The sequence below is a fragment of the Theobroma cacao genome, chromosome 3 (assembly GCF_000208745.1).
Source record: "Theobroma cacao cultivar B97-61/B2 chromosome 3, Criollo_cocoa_genome_V2, whole genome shotgun sequence".
Lineage (NCBI taxonomy): Eukaryota > Viridiplantae > Streptophyta > Magnoliopsida > Malvales > Malvaceae > Theobroma > Theobroma cacao.
In genome coordinates, this window is record NC_030852.1 from 23,000,073 (window position 1) to 23,007,382 (window position 7,310).

Consider the following 7,310-nt stretch of genomic DNA (forward strand, 5'->3'; position numbering starts at 1 on the left):
TTTGACTCCAAATTGATCCTCGAACTCCGAATCACCATATTAACCCATTCTGGGACTTTAAAATTCTTAATTTCATTGTAAATTCTCTATTTGATCTAGTTCGAGGCTTAAATCAACTTTATTGTACCTCTAGGTACAATACCGACTTTTGTAAATTTTTCAAGACTCTCTTAGCATGTAAACATGCTATCCACCACATGTATGTCATCACAAATATTTCTGTAGAGTCGGGCTTGTCATCTTCTCCCCCACTTGGATCAACCATATGATCCTTCTTCTTGACTAATTTCTACATCCGGCTAAATATTAATATTTTAATATTATTTTATTAATAAAATATTATTTTATTCTAAAATTTTATCTTGTCTCCTTGGTACCAAAAATACCTTATTATGCCTCACTTGACTTCCAAATCGCCTTTTATCTCACAAATTCTCCTCCGATAAAATTATTATTATTTTCTCACTTGCGAAACATTTTATCCTAAACTACTCCTTTCGTCTTTTATCACTTCTAAACATTTTAATTGGCCTCGATATGCATTCGATCAATTTTATTTATCACCATATCAAAGTATGGGGTATTTCAGAACAAGAGGTGGGGGTGGTGGTACTGAAGGAGCAACTGGTGGTACTATAGGAGGGCCTGACCAGCTTGAGCTTGGCTAGCAATAACGATAAAGAAAGCTGTCAATGCCTAGACTGCCTCAGGAGACATGGCAGGAGTACCAGTAGGTGGCAGAGGATGTGGAGAATGTGGAGGAGTCTCTGCTTGCTCAGCAATAGATGCTGCCCGAATGGTGGATGCAGCCGATTCCTCCTCTACTGCATCTAGCTGACGACGTTGGGAACGACCTCTTCCCCTCCCAACCGATCTAGTGAGAGGTGGGCGTCCGCATAGAGGAGGCATGGCAATCTATACAAGAGAACAAGGCAAATTTAATCAACCTTAGACTCTATATGCAAATGCATGCATTATATTCAACCTAACCTAACTTAACTTGGGGCCACACTAACACTGTAAATTTTTAAAACAACTTTAAAACTAAAAACTCTGATCTTTAAAACCAAATGCTCTGATACCAATCGAATTGTCACGACCCAAAACTCCCATTGAGCCCGTGACAACTACCGCGACGTCCCGAAATACATTTATTACCCGAAATATCAATCGGAACCTCGCAAGGTTTAACATCAATTTTTATCTCTTCCCCTGTGAGTATTAGTTGCTAAAATCATGTTTCGAGAGATTATAAACTATTTCCAATTCAAAACAATAGAAAAATAAATTTTTCCTCACAGGGGCATTTTGGTAATTTTTCCTCAAAAATCTCGAAATTCGCTAAAAATGTAGTAAGCGAGTTCAAAACACATAATTCATAATCAAAAATGAGTTTTAAAGTCTAAACTCTTCATTTAAAACAAAATTGCGATTATTTGGATATAATAAGAAAATAAAAGAAATATTAAGTAAAATATTCTATTTTCTTATAAAACAACATTTATAGAGTTATACGTAAATAATTTTTGTAGCGTAAAAGCTAAATAAATTCATACATATTATAATACAATAAGTCAGATTATTTAATTTAATTTACAATAACAAGTGGGCCTCCGAATAACCAAAAGTAAATAAGACTGTGAACCTACAGTTTGAAGGAATGCAAATCCAAGGGTAGTCCTCGATGAACTCAGCTGTCTACAGCTTAATCTAAACCTGAAATGGGTGGAAAGAAGAGTTGTGAGATTTTATAATCCCAGTAAGTAAACAAACATCATCCGAAATATCTAAAGTTGAGTAAAAGGAGACAATTAAAATATTTCATCTCAATATTTATTTCATAACATATATATTCATTTCATTTAAATATTCAACATGTCTTATGAGTATCTTAAAAACTTGGCTCCTGCCAAAATCATTCTCGGAGATACCTTGACCGAGGTATCTAACCGAGTCCGCCAAGGCTGTTAAAAATTTCGTATACACATAAACAAATTATTAGTTTGAAAAACACAGTCGTTCCTTAGCATAAGCGGAGTTCATCATCACGAGATGGTTCGACGTGACGTGAACTTTATCCATACCTCAAGAGATACCTTACGCGCCTCTCCAACCGAGGTACATAAATATATCTAGATTTCGAGCCCCTCTAATAGGCTGGTCCACAGAATTCTCCTACTACAGCAAGCTAAACCCACCATATAATAAAATTTTGACAGCATAACAGGGCTAATATTTTACTACCCAGCCTGCAAGGGTAAAGTAAAACAATTCATACAATTCATAAAATACAACCCAACCAGTCATGCCAACACAATAACAATATAACATAAGCAATCAATTTCCAATCATAAATTTACAACATACTGGTGGTCTCCAATTACTCTATTTTCAAAATCGTTATTTCGTTTCAAGACAATTTATAAAATCTTTTCATTTAAACACAATTTTGTTTATAAAACCTAAAATTTTCCATTTGACTCATTTTCATAAAATTTCACTAAAACCGAGTTAAAACATACTTTAGATAATTAAAATGATGATAAGGTTACTCACTACTTCGAGAGTCGAATTTCTAGAGTACTCTAACTACCGATCCTCGGGGTACAATTTCCTTGCCTTTATCGGAGGATTCACCACCTTGACATAGTACAAAATCGAGAAACTTACTACATTGGTACTAAATCAAAATTAAACTAATTTAGACTACTAATGCATGATATGGAATGTAAAAATGTCTGAATAGCCGTTTAAATACAGTATTCAACCTAATTTGCACTATTCTCGGTGTAATTGGTTAAAACCTCCAATTTAACTCCAAATCGATTTCTTTCACTTTCTACACTCCAATTATACTTAAAATACCTCAATGACTGTGAATATAATTCAATTTATCAGTCGGAATCATAAATCGCACATGTCTATACATTAGGTAAAAATTCAGATTTTCATGCCAAAATTTCCCATTAAATTTCTAGCCTCACCAATCATTAAATACAACCAAAATATCATGAAATATCATCAATTTCAGCCTCAATATCCTCCCTAGAAAATTCGGCCTCTTGTGGGTTTGTGAAGAACAAAGTGATTTCTTGCTAGATTTTCATACTTTCCATTACTAAACAACCAAAAACACTTAATTAACATGAAATCTAGCAAAATCAATGCTCAAAACCTCTCCTCTCAAATTCGGCCAACATGGGTTCATCATGAAAACTTGAGTTCTAAGCATGGAAAATGAAAAAGAAAGCATGGGTAGTGTAAATCATAAGGTAAAATCACAAAATTTTACCTTTATTAGCTTAATCCCTTGAAATCCCACACTTTTTCTTCAATTTTCCCACCTAGGTTTTGTTCTTTCTTTGTTCTTCTTCACTTCATGCTTTAACCGGCCATAATGAAGAAAATAGGCTGATTTTTGCTGATTTTAAAGCTAAAAAAAATAAATGGATATAAACTTGACACATGTCACCATATTATTGGTCCATGTGTCATTTCTTAACTATTAAGCTTTCTCTCTCCACCATATAAATTTTTTCAATTATCCATGATAATATTGGATAAAATCCATGTGCTGGACAAGTGTCGGGTGTGTAAAATTATAATTTTGCCCTTGGGGTAGCAAAATTACCATTTTACCCCTATCTCCGAAAAATATCGAGATTACAATTTTTTTTCACTTCTCAACATCAAATCATACTCCAATAAGTCAAATGGGGCCAAAAAATCTTTTCTAAAAATTTTCATTTTGTCCCTAGGTGGCAAATGACCATTTTACACCTAAATAGTGAAAATTTTGGTTTGACTCCAAATTGATCCTCAAACTCCGAATTATCATTTTGAGTCATCCCTGGACTGTGAAGCTCTCAATTTCACCTTAAAATTCCTATTTGATCTAGTTCGAGGCTTAAATTAACTTTGTTGTATCTCTAGGTACAATACCTACTTTTGTAAATTTTTCGAGACTCTCTTAGCATGCAATCATGCTATCATCACATGTATGTCATAACAAGTATTTTATAAGGTCAGGCTTTACATGATTGGTTCACTTCTTTATCAAACTACAAGTAGACCTGATATCTTATTTAGTGTTTGCCTATGTGCAAGATTCCAATCATGTCCCAAGGAATCACATTTGACTGCAGTGAAAAGGATTTTTAGATATCTATTGAATACTCAAAGCTTAGGCCTATAGTATAAAAAAGGCTCATCTTTTAATCTTTTTGGCTATTCCGATGCTGATTTTGCTGGTAGTAAAATTGATCAAAAAAGTACTAAAGGTACTTGTCAATTCTTTGGAAACATGCTTGTGTCTTGGTTTTGCAAGAAACAAAATTTTGTTGCTCTATCAACTATTGAAGTTGAGTGTATATCACTAGGTAGTTGTTGTGCACAAATACTATAAATTAGGCAGCAATTAAATGATTTTAGAATGACTATGCATAAAGTTCTGATATATTGTGATAATATGAGTGCTACAAATATCTCCAAAAATCTTGCTCAACACTCTAGAACAAAGCACATAGAAATTAGACATTATTTCATTAGAGATCATGTGCTTAAGAAAGATATTGAAATAGATTTTGTAAACACCTTCCATCAATTGGTTGACATTTTCACAAAACCATTGAGTGAAGAATAATTTTATATAATTAGGAGAGATCTAGGAATGATTGATGTCAATAAAGTCTAAATTATGCTGAATTGATCATGTTTTTGATGATATACTTTATAATGATCATGTTCATTCCTTGATGTAATTGATTATGGAATGTCCTGATTAGGTAAAAGAGTGTTAAAAGGGAAAAAAAACTCACATTAATTATTTAGGACCCCCTTTAATCAATTAAAACATCTTTATTTTAAGTTAGCTAAGATAAGTTAGTGAACTCTTAATCAGTTAAAGGTGTCCCTAATCAGTTAATGAAAGTTAAACAATTTGAAAAGTTTTAAGTTAGAGACATAGTAATTGGTTAAGACAAATGCTAATCAATTAAAACACCATTGCCAGTAAAAAGACTGTCACGCATGAAAAATTTCGTATAAAAAAAATACTAAGGAGGTGGTATGAGAAACCACCCACTCAAAATGTTGGTAACCAATTAATAAACTCCTATTAAAGACCTTACAACTACCAAGAAAACCATTCCCTAGGAAATCAAAGGCCCACAAGCTTCCAAATTCTTCTCTCTCTTTATCACATCCCAAATCCCAAGCCATGACCAGCGCATGGGCCCAATAGGTATAGCCCACCAAACCTAAGCAAGCCTCTCTGTGTAAACCTATTCAGTAGTTCATCTATCACTTTTCTTTCTTTAAGATCTAAACCTCATAATTTCTACTAATAACTTCTTCAAAGTTAAATCGTGGAAACCAAGTATATATCATTCTCAAAATAGAGTTATCATTGTCAACCCTAAACGACATTGTTAATCAAACTAAACATACAGAGTTCACAACAAATCTCACAGTTTACATTAAACCATCACATATAAACATACAACAAACCCTTAACTACTAGTGGAGTGACTTTGGGTGTGGGTATTATCATCGAGTGACATAGTAAACCTACCGAAAGATGAATATGAGGAAGCCCCTCGACCTAGGAATCCAACTACCTTCGAATTGAAAAACTGAAACATGAAGTTGAAAAGAATGAGTATAAACCTAGTGAGTGAACATAGCAAGGAAACAAGCAAAGATACAGTAGATTTTAGTAATTATTTTATACAAAAGTAAACATTCCACATAATTCAATATTTTATTTATCATAGACATGGTTGCACAGTCTAGACATTCAAGGAAAATAATATTAATCATATTGCCACTAGTTTAGAACATCTCAAGATTTCCAATGCATCACACTCCACAATTCAATTGGCAATTCAACATAATATTTCAAACATGTAATTCATCACATTCTACGTTTAACAACATAGAAGAATCACTTGTAAAAGGCTTGTTCTTGCGCATAATTTTCTTAAAAGAGTCAACCAAGAATTTTCAAATACTTTATTCAAATGCATGCACATTTGTTCCAAACATTTTAAATGCAAGTTCACTCACCAGTTTATTTATTTTTTTGATAGACTCCGAACCTCGACTAGTCCTTCAAGTGGAAATGTGGGGTCTCGTTGGAACCTATCACAGACAATTAGTATCACAACCAACCTAATTCGCGTGAATATAAATCCAAATTCTATTTCCTTAATTAAACTTTACTAGTTCTTCCTAACTAGTTTTCAATTACCATTTGGCTAGTCATCCTAATACTAACTCCAACAATTTCATAACACTTCGTTTATTACTTCCATTTTCCAGCACCTATATCATCCTTAAAATTCATAATTCTAAACTTAATTAATTCCCTTAGTGACATCTTACACCAACACAATGCCTTTTATTAAATTAGTCATCCACACCACTGGTTAAACTATGAATTACCATAATTATTAATCATTTCTCCCTCCAACAATCTCAACCCATCAAAACAACCCCTAATTCCCATTCCAAGTATTAATTTACTTGTAAATTTACAAAGCCAACATTCAAGTCATTAGCTAGCCATTTATTTGCACTATTCTAATCACACTAGTAACAAATAATCACATTTTAACCACAATATAACCATCAACAATAAAACAGCCCATAGATCTAATTATTAGCTATCATTAACAAACTTAAAAATTAGCCTTAACCCATTACGCACCTTGGTGGACTCATAGTTAATTTTCCTTGGTGAAGATTAAAATGGGAAGATGTAATAGCCCGCACCCTTGTTGGACACAAATAAGACCTTATTGATCAAACGAATGATTGTTTGATGTGAATTGGCGTGTGCTAAAGAGCGACAAAGGATGAAAGGAACGTTCAAGAATAAAATACTTCGCGCGTGCAGAAACAATAATTAAATAATAATATTTTCATTGAAGATGAATTAGTAAACTAAAGGATGATTCGGAAGTAAACCGAGATGTATTAATGCGTTTTGGGACCAAAGAAGGCAAGTGAAAAATTTTGAAATAAAATAATAATTTATTTAATAAAATAATATTAAAATATTAATATTTTATATGTTATCGGAATTAGTCATGAAAAATGGAATATGACTAATTTAAGTGGGGGAGAAAAAGTAAAGAAGAATTTTGAAGGAAAACGACGATAATTGTGACAGCGTGATTTTATTAAATCGAGCTAACGCAAGTAAGTAAATATTTAAATATTATGGTGACACCGCGTTGAAATGCGATCTTGATATTTTGATTATACACGTGTAAGAAAAGGAAGATAGAAGAAAATTAAAATTTTTA

General features: G+C 32.8%; 1 long non-coding RNA gene across 1 annotated transcript; it reads right to left on the reverse strand.

Moving 5' to 3' along the window:
• Positions 537-3,334, reverse strand: LOC108661276. Its single transcript, XR_001927032.1, has 4 exons — positions 3,293-3,334; positions 2,557-2,640; positions 1,650-1,716; positions 537-915 (listed from the first exon to the last, which is right to left on the reverse strand). It is a non-coding gene; the product is annotated as an uncharacterized LOC108661276 (long non-coding RNA).